Source organism: Barbus barbus (genome assembly GCF_936440315.1).
Source record: "Barbus barbus genome assembly, chromosome: 25".
Lineage (NCBI taxonomy): Eukaryota > Metazoa > Chordata > Actinopteri > Cypriniformes > Cyprinidae > Barbus > Barbus barbus.
This window is the reverse complement of record NC_136753.1, coordinates 6,985,329-7,001,205: the sequence shown is the minus strand read 5'-3', so window position 1 is coordinate 7,001,205 and position 15,877 is coordinate 6,985,329. Positions and strand designations below refer to the sequence as shown.

Here is a 15,877-nt window from a genome sequence, read left to right as displayed (position 1 = left end):
TAGTTTCTACTATCAGTTAACACTATATTTACTTTTATGAACTTGGCGGAGACTTTGCTAAGCAACTTATTTTACATTTTCTCGAATCTCAAATTTTGAACCTGTATATCCTTAATTTGCAATGCTGGATGTAACATTCTAGAAAAAAACCCATCAAATCATAAAAAAAAAAATTGTAAGTGATTTGATTGCACCTTATGGAGATCATAAATCTGTCACGTTATAAATATGTCACAATTAACTGCATATTAAGAAAAGAAGTTACCAAATTAAAATAAATCAAACAGGTTAAATTATTGTGGTAGATAAGTAAACCACTGAATAGACAAAACAGTGGATTCTGTAATTAAGTCACCAATCTGTCTGAACTAGACTTTTAAAAGAACAGTGTTATTTTATTATTTCTCTAATTGTACAATATTTCTTTTTAGTTGTCATTCAAATTTTAATTTACATTTTAGTTATTTTGCAATGTGCTTTGTCATTATTATCAGTTTTATTTTATTATTATTTCTGTTCAGATTTAATTTATTGTTAGTTTACTTCAAATTATACTTATTTTTAATTCAAGTTTTTCATCTTAATTTTTTTTTATATTTATTTTAAACAGTTTTATGCTATACTTACTACTATAGTAACAACACTACTATAGACGTATCTCTGTTTCATAGTTGTTGTTCATTGCCACCTGCTAATGCAGTTTGATGAAGCATGCTGCCTGTAAGTCAGAGGGCATGATTAAATGTGCCAATTCTTTTAACACCTTATTTTTTGTAATTAACTGTAGTAAATGAAGGTGTTAAACTGACAGCCCCAAAAAGTTTTTCTCCAAATTTTTTCTAGGGCAATGCCTTGGCATTAAAAGGCATGCACGGTGCTGCCTCAAAGCATGATTGCCTTGTAAGTCAGACATACAGGAATGTTAGTGTGATTCATGCTGAAATCCTGACCCGTCTCGCCTTCACTAAACGAGCAGAGCCGTTGAGCACGGATGACCCTTCACGCCTTTCTACAATTCCCAGAAATCAATGCTCAGATGGAGCTTCCATTACCATTATTGATGGCTGAGACGGTGGCAGTGACTGCTGCCAATGCGAGAGGCCGCAGTGATGTGTAGCTGAGGAGCTGAGAGCCCATCTTTGTCTTGCTGTCTTTGTCGGTCTCTGTCTCTCTCTGTTTTTCCCTATACCGTTCTCTCTTTCTTGCCATCCTTATATTTCTTTCCATATATATCGTTTCCTCTGGAGTGTGAAAGGAGCACTTTTCTAGTAAAAGTCATCTGTAAGCCACCACACAGACACACACGCACATCTGAGGAAGCACTTGGTCTACACACAGCTGCATGTTCACCTGAGGCAGCTGCAGTCCGTTTTTCAGTCTTTAAGCACTCCAGAACTCAAACTCTACATTGTCACTTGTTAGTGGTATAGACAGAGAGAATGAGAGGGAGAGGGAGACAGCGAGAGAGTGGAAAGAAACGTCCTTGTATTTCTGTCACTCTCTGAAACCACCAGGGAGCTGGGGAATGAAACGATGCAGCCGAGCAGAGAGCCCTGAGAGGCTGCCGCCCGCCTAGCATCACTGCTAACACCACGACCAGCATCCGCGCTACCAATTAGCCTGAGCCCACACAGGGAGAGAGAGAAACCGGCTGATTTGTTTGTTCCAAAGCACAAGCTCTCTCCACGGCTGCGGTTCGTTCGAGAGACTCGGCTGTGAAAACGAATTGTCAAATTAAAGATCTTTACAAATACAACAAAAAAACAAAGCACGCTTAAGAAATGTCAACCTAACAATTGCCTTTGGAGAGCTTGGTTTCAGCTAATTGAGAGGGAGAGGGGTGAGAAGAGGGGCTCAATCTGTGTTCACCCTTTTCGGTTACAGCTTCCAATTACCCAAAACAAACACAGAGGTGCATAACTGTGACAAATGACTTCAAAACTGGAAAACTGGTCTTGCAACAAATGCAAAGTCACAGGAAGATTTAAAAAAAAAAAAGCGATGACAACTGGTTGCTAAGAATTATGGAGCAAATACTCACTGAGTGGGAATGTCCTCAGCTGTGTGACATCACTGCTTGTCCACCTGTAGGAGGCCGGGAAAAAGAAACAGAAAGGAAAGTGTTTTAATGGCAGATTAGGTCACTAAACAGAAGCAAAACTGAGGTAAACTGTCCTAAATTACACTTAATAATAAGCTTCGGCCTCAAGGGGAAAAGTCAACGGCAATAGTTTCAGCGCTGCGGCTGGAGTAATACAGTGTGTTTAGTGTGTTTACACCCAACCTGTGGCTGCCAATGGTTTTAAAGTAAGAAAAACACTCACATACGTACACAAAGACACTGACAACCACTTTTCACATGCCCACACAAGTAAAGCAAAAACACATGAATGTGTGAATGCTCATACACGCACCCGGTTCCATATTTTTTCCTGCTAAACCTGTTGGAATTACAGTAAGGCTTTAAAACCCAGGGTGTGTGGGACGTTTTTCCAAGCACACACGCTGTCTTGTGCAGAAAACCAGCCTGCTCCAGTTTTCTCACAGCATTTGTGTGCGTTTCTGTCTGTTTGTGTGTGCGCGCATGTGTGTGTGTGTGTGTGTGCTTAAGAATTATCAGGAACATCACAGCAGTGAGACACAAAGGTGAAACAGACACACAAATCAGATTCGGTTTCCAATCTCCTCAATCTGCAGATAACAAGTTGCACATACACACACTGCTCAGAAACAAACACCACATGCACAGTGAGGAAAAAACTAAAACAAATTACCACCACAAACGAACAGCAGACACACTCAGTAATCTGTGGCTGGGCAGTTAGTTCCTCTTTTTAGTTCTTTAAAACATTTCCATCTGGGCAGAGTTAGATGTCTGGAACAGTTTACCACTGTTTGCTACACACTGAGCCAGGCTGTGACTGACAGCATCCGCACGTCAATCAAAATCTGACTCATCCGTCTACGGTGGAGGCGCTCCATCGCCGCAGTGGCCAAGGACACGTGCTGCATTAGAGCTGATGTCGGGGGGGGGGTTCAGTCGTAATGACAGCTCGCAGAGACGGAGTCTGAGATAATGGCGAGTGCGCTGGTGGGGTTGATCATTTCCTACACGATACGTTCGGCCTGATCATTACCACAATAACATGGCGCTACTGCCAATGAAGGCCGGAATTTGTGCGTAGTGGCTCAAAGCTCGCTCTGCGAGCGCTGAGCTCTCCCCAAATATCTTCATCCATCCTGAGGACCAGCTAATCAAAAACGTCTTGACGCTACATTTTTTTATTGACTTGCCTAGGGGGAGGAATTTAGATGAAATGATAACGCACCCCCTTCGGATAGACTGCAAACTGTGCGCAGCTGTGAGGATGGTGTGCGAGGAGAAAGATGGGAGGGGAGGGTTTTTTTCCCTTTTTGTTCTTTCTGCTCCAGGTTGATACTTCCTGTCGGAGGAGCCGGCCCTTTAGGGAGCACCTTGCCACGACTGCAAACGTTAAGCTCCAACCCTTCAGAGAAACACAGGCAAGTCCCGACAATCTATCTCCCGTGGAATCGTCTCACCCGTCCAGTTTCATGAAACTGATCCCTAAATAGAAGTGATTCATCTTTTTTCATACAATATGAGCACACACAGCACAAAGAGACTTCTCTTTCCTTTTCTCTCGCTTTCTCATCTCTTTCTTGCTCTCTCTCCCTCTCTATGATTCAGTGTGGCTGCAGGGCAGAGTCTTTTATCGCTGTATTATGCCCAGCTGAAAGCTGACAAAATGGAATCTGTGTGCGAGTTCTGTGACTGGGAAAAAAAACAGCCTTGGACCAGATCTCTTTGTCTCTTGTTGATAATCTTATTCTTTCATCATTAGGCCGATTGCGGTTTATCCAGGAGAAAAGAAGGGGGAAAAAAGGACATGGCCATCCAGAGGGCAAAAAAACCCTCATACCTGGAAACACTTCCTCAAAAATGGCCACCAGACAATTAGCTCCATCTGAGAGAGAAAGAGGGGGGGTGCGCTATAACTTAAACTGCCCACACTGGAGGTCATCACTCACACACTAATGGAAGAACCGTGCTACACACGCGCACACACACACACACACACACACAAAGAGTTGCTCTCTCTAACACAAGGCAATCGTCTTTGAATGGATTGCTAAACACTGCGGTAATTTACCTTTACATTTGTGGTAAAAGTTCATCTGTGCAGAACACAGCAACTCGTGACAATAAGGCCAAATTAATATTCAACCCATTTACTATCCTCGATTTCCTTCACCTTTGAAGTCTGGTGGAAATGAAGACCAGATGGAGGCAAAAGGAAGAACAAGAGTGAGCGAAAGAGAGAGAGAGAAAAAACACTCATGTGTCTCCACATGAAATGGAGCGCTTTTTAAACAAAGGTAGAACATGTGGGAAAGTTTCTGAAGCTCTGCAATCATCGCCAGACACGGCAAGAACAGAAAACATGTTTTAGGCACTCCCAGATACAAAAACAAACAAACTAATGGGAAAATGACCAGAGGCTTTACTTTAGGTTAGCCTTTAAGTGAAATCCTGTAAACTGCATGTGAAATGCAAAGCCTTACAAGAGCTTTTGAGAACATGCACTTGAAATGTTTGTTCAGTAATCATTCCAAGGAATCTCATGCATGTCATTTTTTAAAACAATTCAATGATAGTTGAGAACTCTCACACACACTTCTAATTGTCTCGATGATATTACATATGATATTAGTGCAAAATGTTAAAGGAAATATGACAAAAATGGGTAATGTAAGGTGTTTCATCTTGCTCTTAATATCATCTGTTGTTGACTCCTCAAGCATCATATAGTCAAATGTGCAATCCATGCTGAGAAACCCAAGAACTTGCTAAGAACAGTGGGTAGTTTTCACTTCCCACAACAAACCAGAGACTTATGTACAACTATTAAAAGTGTTCATAGAGTCACTGATGTGGAGGCAACATATGGTATTATGAAACAAGGTAATTATTTGAGTAAGTTCAGTTATTATTTTGTTTGGTGGAATCTATCTGTAAATGCATTGTTACGCTCTCTTATTATTTTTTTTATGAAAAATAAACTTACAAATTGCATCTTGCACATTCTGCAAGTGGTATGTGAACAAGCAGAACTGTACAATACTAAATCTAACACTTCACATTTTAGTAAACCACAAAGATAAAGTGAGACCTTGTAATTTTAACAGTGTCCAAACATCATTTTAAACTCTTTAAGGCCACTCTATATCAAGCCACGTATATATACTGGCACAATACCACCTTTCAAAAAAACAAAGATAACAGCCTTACATGTGACCATATTATTTGAACAACATGTACCCTAATTGAGGGCCCTGAACAATAACACTGGCAGTCAAAAGAAGCCGATCCCAGATTAAACGCTGTCCGCGAATTAAGTTAAGCGCTAAAGAACGCAAAGCAGCAGAATACCGTGTAATCAAACAGGCCTTGAGATTTCTCTGCGTGAAGGTCAATCCCGCTGCCTATGCAGCTGTCACACCTTCCTCTCAAACACACGCACACATACGAACAAACACACTGACACACACACAAACCAACCAGATAGTCATCTATCATCCCTAAGCTCAATACACCCAACGTGAAAGCTCTCGCCATCAACCTGACATCAATCCAGTGAAGCAGCAACAATGACAAAAAATGCCTGCCTTTTAAAACAAATATAAAATATACGTTTCCAACAAATATTACAATATATTAGGGACATGATGTCACTTGGTCTGAAGTATGCGGAGGAAGGTGATTGCTGTTGTTGTTCTGGTAAATCTTCTGTCATCATTTACTCACCCTCATGTTACTTCAAAGCTGTGTGACTTAGAATATGGCTCCACAGAAGAATATAGCTAAGAAATGAAAGTAGCCAATGCCAGTGGGCACCAATATTGTTTGGTTCCTAACGTTCTTCAGAAAAGAAAGTCAGCTATACAGGTTTGGAACAACATGAGGGTGAGTAAATGATGACAAAATTTTCCCTTGGGCTGTAGTGCTGGGTATAATTTGTGGTCATGGTGTAGGTTGAGTTGTTGTGTTGGGGTCATGGGTTAAGGTAGTGTGTTGAGATGTTACAAATGGCACGTTGAGCTGTTGTGTTGGGTCATGTGGTGGTCTGTTGGATGTGTAGTGTTGGGTTAGGGTGGAGTTGGGATGTTCAGTCAAGTGGCGTGTTGAGCTGTAGTGTGGGATGTGGTAGTGACTTAAGCTGTTGTGTTAAGTCATGGTGCTTTACTAAGTGTATAGTGTTGGCTTGTAGTGGGTGTGCTGAGCATGGTTTTGGGATGTTCACAAAAGTGGTGAATTGAGCTGTCGCGGAGGGTAATTGGGTGTGGAGTTGAGCTGTATTGTTAAGTTATGGTGTTGTGTTGAGCTATGGTGCTTGGATATTTAGTCAAGTGTTGTGTTGAGTCATCTGGTGGTGTTGATTTGTTGTTCTGAGATTGTGTGAGAGATAGCGTTGATATGTGGTGGTATGTTGAGCATGTAGTTAGGATGTTCTGTCAAGTGGTGTATTGAGCTGTTATTTTGGGTCACCTGGTGGTGTTGAGCTGCAGTATTAAGTCATTTTGTGGTGGTCTACTGGGTGTGCAGTGTTGGGGTATGGTGATGTGTTGAGCATTGTGTTGGAATGTTCAGTCAAGTGCCATGTTGAGGTGTTGGATCATCTGGTGGCACGTTGGGCAATGTTGGTGAGTTAAGTTATTATACTTAACTCTTTAACTCTTAACTCTAATATACTTACATAGTTGGTGAGTTATTAGATTGTGTGGTAGTTTTTTAAGCTGCTGTGTCTGTTGGGTACTGAGATGCAGTGTTGAGTTGTGATGGTGAGTTCAGACTGTTGTTAGGATGTTAAGTCAAATAGTTTATTGGGCTGTTATTTCAGGTCATCGGTAGCATATTTAGTTGTAGTGTTGGGTTGCAGTGGTCTGAGCTAAAGTGTAGGGTTATGTGGTGGTTTGTAGCTGTATTGGGTTATGGTGGTGCACTGAGCATTGTGTTGGGATGTTCTGTCAAGTGGCATGTTGAAGTGTTGTGTTGGATCATCTGGTGGTGTGTTGGGCCTGCAATTAGCTAAAGTGTATGTGGCTATGGTGGTGGACTGAGCATTGTGTTGGGATGTTCAGTCAAAGTGGCATGTTGAGGTGTAGTGTTGGGCCTGTAATGTTGGGTTGTGATAGTATGTTGAGAGGTAGCATTAGATTGTGCGGTGGTTTGTTGAGCTACGTTATTGGAATGTTCAATAAAGTGACATGTTGAGCTGCACTGTTGGGGTGTTGTGGTGTTTTGAGCGGTTGTGTTGGGTTGTGTTTTGAGCTGTAACATTGAAGTCAAGGTGATGGCTGAATAGATGACTGAAGGAAGTGAAGATGAGCTCTAGACTGAATGCATTGTTTCCATGAAAGATTCTGTTGCTCCTGCTGCACGCTTAAATTAGCTGGCAGTGTTTGGATTACACCAGGGAGCTCTCACACAGGATTTATTCTAGCCTGCAGGAGCAAAGGATATTTCCATCTCTACACACACACAAACACACATAGATGCACAGTCACCCATATGCATGTGCACACACACTAACACAAACTCAGATAAAACCCTAAGAGCACAAAACAAGGATTTCAGTTACGGAGGCGCTCGCGCACATACACCGTGGTCAAATAAGGATGCACCGCTCACTCTACCATTCATATCATCCTTCGCCCTAGAATGCGTTCATATGATCCTTTGCCATCAGAACAAACATACAGATGCACTACCACGCAATCCTACACACACACTAACACTCGAAGGATTCAACAAGAGGCTCTTCATGGCCTCCAGATCAGGCTTCTTCTAGTGCTATTGCCAAGTTAACTGACTGCTCATATTACAGACGGGTTTCACAGCTTTCTACCCATCTAACAGAGATAATACAGAGAGATAGAAACCGAGAGAAAGAGAGAGCACATGCAGTGTTTTTCCTCTCATTTTGTGTGTCATGTGAAACAACCGCACCACAGACTGTTTCACTGAACAATCTGATGACACAAACACTCTTTTGCTACCTAAACAACCTGCAGTCCTTAACCTTATCTCTTCAACTGATTGTATTATTTAAACAAAGAATCACCCGTCCGTTCCAACCTTAAACAAAGCAGCCTCAGCCTAATTTCTAATGACTGAGACAGACCCCCCCCCCCCCCCCTCCTCCTCCTCCTCCTCAAAACACACACGCACACACATTTGTTGCGGGTCGGCGAGCATGAGGCCTGCTGAAGCGCCTAATCCCACGTCTGTAGACTCCAGGAACACACCATGATGCACCTTCACGCGATCGCAGATTAGAACCCTTAATCCAGCTCTCTCAATCTGGAGATCTTTTTATAAAACCTCACAGCTAATCCAACAGTGGTTTGTTTACTGTTCAAGACCTAGTTTAAACCAGGCTAGATTATATTACTAAAAAACAAAACCCTTACTTCTTCATGTGCCATGTCAGGGTTAAATGCTGGTGTCCTCCACTAAACTACCCTACTAACCATGTTAATGTTTTAAGAGAATAAATAAAATCTTATGTAAAACGTGAGAGCAAGCAAACTTACACAAAACAAAAATAGCTTCGGTTTCTAAAGCACATTACAGTGTCAGCTGAAACAATTCTTTTTTCAATCCTTTTTCTGTCTCTCTGTCTCCATCTCATCCTTGTCATTTTGTGGGCCTTTCTGCGCAAATTAAAAATTTAGAAATTCATGCTGCGCCGAGGTGCTCTTTGCCAGCGCAGCTAAAATGAAAAGGCTTTGTGGTGGCAGTGACCAGATTTTAAATGCAGCAAGATCAATAAATAAGAGGGGGCTGCTTGAGCACAATCTCTGAATGTCTTTGAGTGCGTATGTGTGTGCGAGGGTCAAATACTGCATGTCCTGCAGTCAGCTGTCACAGTGCAGTAGATTCTCTCCCATCCCACAGCTCTCCCCAAATCCCACCCAGCCTCCCTTCTGCCCTCTCCCACAAGAGGAGCATCATTCCAGCCATTCCTGAAATCATGGCTATTTCTACTCAGGATGCAAATATAGCGATAAGCACTAGAACAAATAGGCCAAAGTACTGGCATTTCAAACACGGGCTCCATTATCTCAGCGGGGGGAATGGAGCGCCGCAGTGGCAACCTACGGCACAGGCAGCATGACAGTCTCCTGGAGGGCAAACAACACCGGAGACACAACCGGCGCAGGGTGGAAAAAACAGCCCTCATCTCTCCAGAATACTCCTCTGCCCGGAATCACTAATCCACTCAAACCCTCATAGAGGAGCTGAGAGAGATAGATAGAAAGAAAGCGAGAGAGGGGGGGCAGATGGAAAGCAGAACAACAGGCGCACAGAACGGTTTCAGAATGACGACCTTCAGGTGTCGAGCACAAGATCGGCCTCGTTGATTAACAGCAGAGGCTGGCGGAAAGATACACACGTATTCTGAACATACACTTCCCGAAGCTTAATTCTTTACTGTGAAGTTACAGCAAAGGAGATTTTTCTTTCTCAAGTCTCAATATGAAGCCTTTCTTGAGGGAAAAATCAACCCTTTCACCTTGTCTGTGAAAAACAAGCGCTCAGACAGCCCAACAAAAATAACCTTGAGTTTCATCAGGGATATTCTCACATTGAATGATAAACAGAGGCCCGAGGGACGCTGAACCAAAAAGCAGCTAATTGCCTGCCTCTGAAATTCGGCCCCTGTGTCCTCTCTGTGTTTATCTGAAAACAGAGTCAGTTTGGTGTGACTCGCTTCAGCTGCTGGTAGAAAAGCCCATTCATTTAACTGTCCGAAGAAACGCGAATCTCCGGCTCCTCTGCCTCGTTACCACAGACCGGCAGGCTAAAGGCAAAGAAGATCATGTTTGCGACACAATTATCAAGTCTGCCGCGACTGACTTGCGCTTCTGCTGACACAAACAGTTGCCTCCCGAGCAATAATGTTCACACTAAACAGCAACCCACATAACCCGCTATTATGTAAGAGCCAACTGTTGAGAGGAAATTCTACAATCAAAGCTGTTTGCTAACGACAAAATAAATCATTAGCCAAGTAAGTCAAGATAGAGATGCACTTATCCATGATACCGTTTAGCGTCATGACAAACTGTCTTCTCACGAAGCAGCACTAGGAAGAGTATCTGTCAGTATTTACAAGGTGATTTGCCAAGTCGTTATGAGTGCAAGGACGCAACCTGCTCAGAAAACAAATTCACCGCTGACCTTCCAGCATCGAGTATTCAGGGCTGATTCATTTGGCAGTTACTGGCCACACATGTGGCACACCAGAGCTTGTATAATCAAGCCCGCGCTTGCGTTCTAGCTCTTTAAATGACAGGTGTTATGATCAGGTGAGAACGTCTCGCTGCCTCAGACTTTTATAGGATGGTTAAATCAAACGACAATCCAGAAACTCTAGGCTGAGCTTTCCGAAGTTCACTGAAATCAATTTTGCCATTAATGGCGCAATGATTGATGCATGTTTAAAAACCTAAATCAATGGGTTATCACTGAAGATGCTGGAAATAATATGTCTCTATCCAGAATGAACTATGTTTTTCAATAGTCCACCTTGCTGTGGCTTTTGTGCTACTGCAAAAAACTATTTTATATATATATATATATATATATATAAAATGATCTACATTTTTTTTATAATTTAAATCATAGCAAAGGTTTGAAATCATCTGAATTGGGTTTTAACAATGCTAAAAATAGAGGGTTCATTTATCAAACATAACCAAGGCATAAGTAATCTTCTAGAAAGGGTGTCAAGTAAGTTGTTAACGTGAAAGCACAATGTTATACACTGCAGTTGACTATAACATCATCTAATCCAATAAGATGTAGAATGAAACCCCATAGAGCCATTTAGACTATGAGACACAGGCAGGGCTGTGCGTGTTAACTGCTCTCCAGTCATTCATATGTAACAGCATGAGTGGAACATCCAATAAATTCAAATCATCTTTAAATGAACCACGCTGATCAGTGCCCGGTTTCAGAGGAAGCGTGATTATAAACCCAAACTCATGTGCATTTGGGATTGCCTGAGCTAAACTTGCATTCGACAGCTTTGCACTCGAGACCCATTTCTTACAGCCCACATTTTCTCGTAATCAGCTCATTACACCACAATCATTTGTTGTTGTACGCACAACAAAGACATACAAACAGAGCTTAAACAAGATCCTTCTAAAGATCCCAAATTAAACTAATTTCTAGATACGAACATCTTCTCACAAGCCTAACCCATATCCTGTCGGAAAAACAACAAACATCCTGGACAGAAACGTGTGGCTGACACTCTAACCCCGAGCAAAGTTCTTTTTTTTTTTCCTGTCTTCGCAGCTACAGACATCCAGTGGTCTGGGTGTGCTTGAGAGAGCACAGTGTGAGATCCTTCAAACCCCAACAGCACAAACAGGCCCTGACAGATTTGCTCTCCCTAATTCATGGTAAGAAAAACAGCACAAGTATATAAGAGATCTTCTGTGTTCTTACAATAAGCACAAACACACATAAACACGCTCACAAAAAAGGAGAAAAAATCCATCCAACAATAGTCATTTCTAATGGAAGAAGAGAGTGGGTGAGACTGTTCCGTTTCAATTCACTGATACCGCTAATGGCTTCTTAGCGGTTCCATGAAATCAAGCAGCTGTCAAGGCGATGCATCGGGAACAGGGAGGAAGAGGCGGCATTCCCACAAGAGAAAAGCATCGCGTCAGGATGTTTGGCTAAACATCTGCTCCCCTGCTCTCATGGCTTTAGCAGAAGCACATACTCAGACAAAGAGATGGGAGGTGGAAACACTGACTTCTCCATCTGAGGCATTCTGTAAAAACAACAGCCTGCTCCATGCATAATGACTAGGGCACTGGGCTAGATGAGACAGAGCCCTACTGATACAAAACACACACAGACCAGCCATTTAACCAGCCTATGGAGAGCCTGCGGGTTTTGCATGGCTGACCGCTAATTGTAAAAAGTTCATGACTGGCAAAACAGAAACTTTCAAATATGTAACACTTGCTTTTTTTGAAGGTGGAGAGGACTGTTCATTCACAAACCACTACAAATTTACTGAGGTAAAACTATCTTTAGCTACACACTGTCTGTGTGTTTGTGTGTGTGTGTGCGCGCAAATAAAACACACAGGCTCTATACAAAAGTACATATGCATATCATGATCTAACTAGAACATCTGAAGTCTTTTAAATGAGGAAATGACTGTACAGTGAGGCCATACCCCGTGAGCCATAAATTCATGTAACAAACTGAAATATGTCTGAAAGGATCAAAATGCGATTCTGCTCATTCCAGAGGGAAAAAAAATCTCTGAAATGGATGTGAAACCATAGTTCACTGATTCATCATCACAGCACATTCTTAAGAAATGCTTCAAGGGAATGATGAAATGTTTAAACTAAAAAAGAAAAACATCTCAATTTTAGACAAAAAAAAGAAGACAATAAACAGTTCACCTCACTAAATGACATCATTACGTGCTGATGTCATTCAACCTGTAAACAGCGAATCACTAAACATCGCGAACACAAGATCAAGATCACAACAAAATGTTTGTTTTTATGCATCCGGAGTCAAAACTAACCGAAAAGCAGAGTTTTCCAGCAATGTCAAGCGAGATAACAAATTCGACGCTTTCTTGGCAAAACATCACATTTGACTTAAACTTCACATGACGTCACCGTTACCACATAAGACATTTCTAAACTTTCTGCCTGTAAAGACATGAGCAGGTCGAGTCCTAAGAATACACGGATCCGCCAGTTCAAATTAACCAAGATGGCGTGAGGCTTGTTGTTTAGAGGGCAGAAAAAATGGAGGATATTGTAATATACACAAAGGGATAAATTTCAACAACTCGGCCAGGCGGCAGCTGCTGCTCTTTAAGGAAGCAACAAAGATAAGAGCAACGCGACGCTCCAACTCAACGCCAGCGACCCGCTCCGGCTGAGCAGGCGATTTCCCCGTCGAAAATACGAAACCGTATACTTTTAACAGCTTTTATCAAAAGGAATTGTCAAGTAAATGCTTTTATCATGTTGTCTCAATGAAGAGCGGTTAGCTTTTGCCATCATCTGAGAGACGGACATTAAACAGACCAAAGGTAGCGTCAGCTCCTCCAAGTGACTCTCCCGCATCAAATAAGCCCTCTAAAATCAAATGTTACATTTTTACATACCCAAACGAACGACGGGGAAGCGTTTGCTCCTTTGAAACACGTTTGGATACATTAAGGAGTGTTTACATTTAAAAACGTAGCAGTTAAAGCGCACGCGAGATGGCACAAAGGCAGATTCCTATTATGAAGTCACAACCCCCGCGCGCAACATTGTGTCCGCTCGTAAAGTTTTGCGATATTCGCAGTCGCATCGGAATATTTCTCTCGATCGGCTTTTCCCGACAACGCCGTTGAAATGCTTTTGACAAGTTTTGCGCTTTTTGCGCTCGAGGGACACGCGTAGCCAACCTAAAGAAACTATCGAGTTAGCTGCCCTCGCTAAGAAATCAAGCCAGCCAGCGACACAACATTGATTCGCCAATTAAATAACTGATCCATCTCTCAATAAATTCAAAACTTACCCTTAGTTTTGACACTTGCCGTAATTCCGCCTCGGTCGGGTTCGAAGTATCACTTCAGGTAACGTTGCTCTTTGTTTTCCTTTTTCGATTTGCTTTTGGAAGAGGCCGGTGTAGCAGGAGATGATGAAGAAGGGAATTGGGCAGTAATTGAGTCTCGGTGTGTGTGAGTGAGTGAGTGACTGCGTGTTTGTGTGTGTGTGTTAGTTACGAACAGCAGATTGAAGGAGAGTCCTTTCAAGGTTTATTCTGCCTCACTTCAAGGAATCAAAGTGACGTCAGCGGACAATACTTAAAACGATAAAACTTTTATTCGCCGTGAAAATGCAAAAGTGTGCAAGTGGCCGAATGATGCACATTGCACGCATAGTTTACAAAACATCTGTCAATGACGAAGAGCCGAAAACGCTGTGGCTGTTGTTTTTTAACGCTTTAGGTTGTGTTTTGTTGTGTTATGTCATCTCTCTTTCTCTTCTTTTTTTTAAGACGATTTTAGAAGTGCAATCAGTTCTTACTCGTTATTGATATTAATAATTCACATTTGCATCATGGCTGAGCATTGTTTTGAAATCGCCTGGGGTGAATTTATTATTATTTTTGTAATCAAGTTATGTGATCAGTTATCAAAATTGGCACGTAGTGTATGAAAGTTACAAGGCAGCACGTGTTAATAAGATTGTGCTTGCAAATGAATGTGAAGACTGTACAATAGCAGTGGAAATGTGATAATATGGCGTCCGGTGAAATGGAAATTTAATTCTAAGATTGGTTACTTGTCATTCAAAAGCTGTCAGATAAACCGCAAGTCAGCGATGCTTGATCAAACTTGATTGCATTTGTCTCCAGTTACCTCAATAGCTAAATTCAGGGATTATGGATTAACCTGGCTAATCTGACCCTATTTCCCCTCAAATCATCAGGGGAGTGAGACAAGGTGATAACGTTCCCATTTGACAACAGAATTTCCGTAATCCAAAAGATAGTGGCATCATTTGAGCTGATGTCGTCTCACGGTGAAAAAGAGGATCTGCCCCCGCGACGCTCAGGAGGAACCGAAAATAAATGGCAGAATAATTGGGACTGTTACTTTTAGTATGACGCTCATTGATCTCTCATTTGAATTACACTTGCGGGCAAAGCGAGAGGCGGCAGAATGGCCCTTTGCAGCGGGAGCCGAGCTGGGCACCACGAGGCAGACAGCCATCTGTGCCTAATTGTGTGCTTTTTCTCCCTGCCGCTGCACTCACAATCAGCAACAGGCTGAGGGGGGGCCCTCTGACCTAGACTGGGCCAGGGGGTGGCATGGGGTGAGGGATGAAGGGGGTGGGAGATTATTTCATTGAGCAAGAAAACAACAACAAGGGGTGCCACTCCTTAGTGGGAGAGGGGAGTAGCACGAGGGGGAAAGAGGAGCAAGAGTGGGCAACTCTTCAGAGTTTAGCTTCACGCTTCAGATTATGTGAGACGTGCGTGCATTGAGATTTTACTTTTGTGTGTTAAGCGGAAAGATGCTTTTCTCACTGAAACAAGATATGTATGCTTATATAAAATATGCACGTGTTTATGTGCACAATTAATTTTCATTTAAATATTTTCGTTTAAATTAAAAAAATATATTTTTATATTTATTCAAATATATATTTGCTCTATATTTTATTTTTCATTTATTTATTTTGGCCAGTTTTGGTTTCTCCTTGTAAGATTCACTACAGTAAAAAGGAGTAGTGTTTTTTTTTATATAATAGAAACTATTGTTTTTATTATAATATTTATAAAATATTTAGATTCAGTTTTTGTTTTACATTTTCATTTTAGTTTCATATGTGATTTTTTTTGTAGTTTGTTTTTTATATGCATCTATTTAGCTTTTATTAATTTTTATTTCAGTTGTAGTTATTTTAGTACATGAAGTTAAACTAAAATAAAATGAGAAATGTTTGCTTTGACAGCTACCTGAAAAAAAAGATTTTATTTCAGTTAACATTTATTTCAATTAACAAAAATGTTGTATTTTAATGGTCTTATTATACTTTCAGTTTTAGATAACTAGCCTATAATAACATAACAAGGGATATAAACATGTTAATGCTAGAGAGAAAAACAGTGGATAACTAACGTGTTTATACACGTAACAACTGTATATATTTCAAACTGTCAGGCACTTTTTAATAATTTAAGCTTACTCTGTTGTCAGAAAGTACTAGTGTTATAGTCGTGTAACTACAA

At 41.5% G+C, this 15,877-nt stretch overlaps 1 protein-coding gene across 20 annotated transcripts in view; it reads right to left on the bottom strand.

Moving 5' to 3' along the window:
• The window catches only part of LOC306845055 (bromodomain adjacent to zinc finger domain protein 2B-like), an 82,504-nt gene extending 68,412 nt beyond the window's left edge, over positions 1-14,092 (bottom strand). For all 20 annotated transcript variants that reach the window (XM_079377590.1, XM_079377592.1, XM_079377604.1 and 17 more), the window contains exons 1-2: positions 13,655-14,092; positions 2,042-2,085 (exon numbers count right to left, since the gene is read on the bottom strand). The gene's annotated coding sequence lies outside the window, so the exon portion shown is untranslated. The remainder of the gene's footprint in view (positions 1-2,041; positions 2,086-13,654) is intronic.
• Between the last annotated feature and the right edge of the window lie 1,785 nt (positions 14,093-15,877).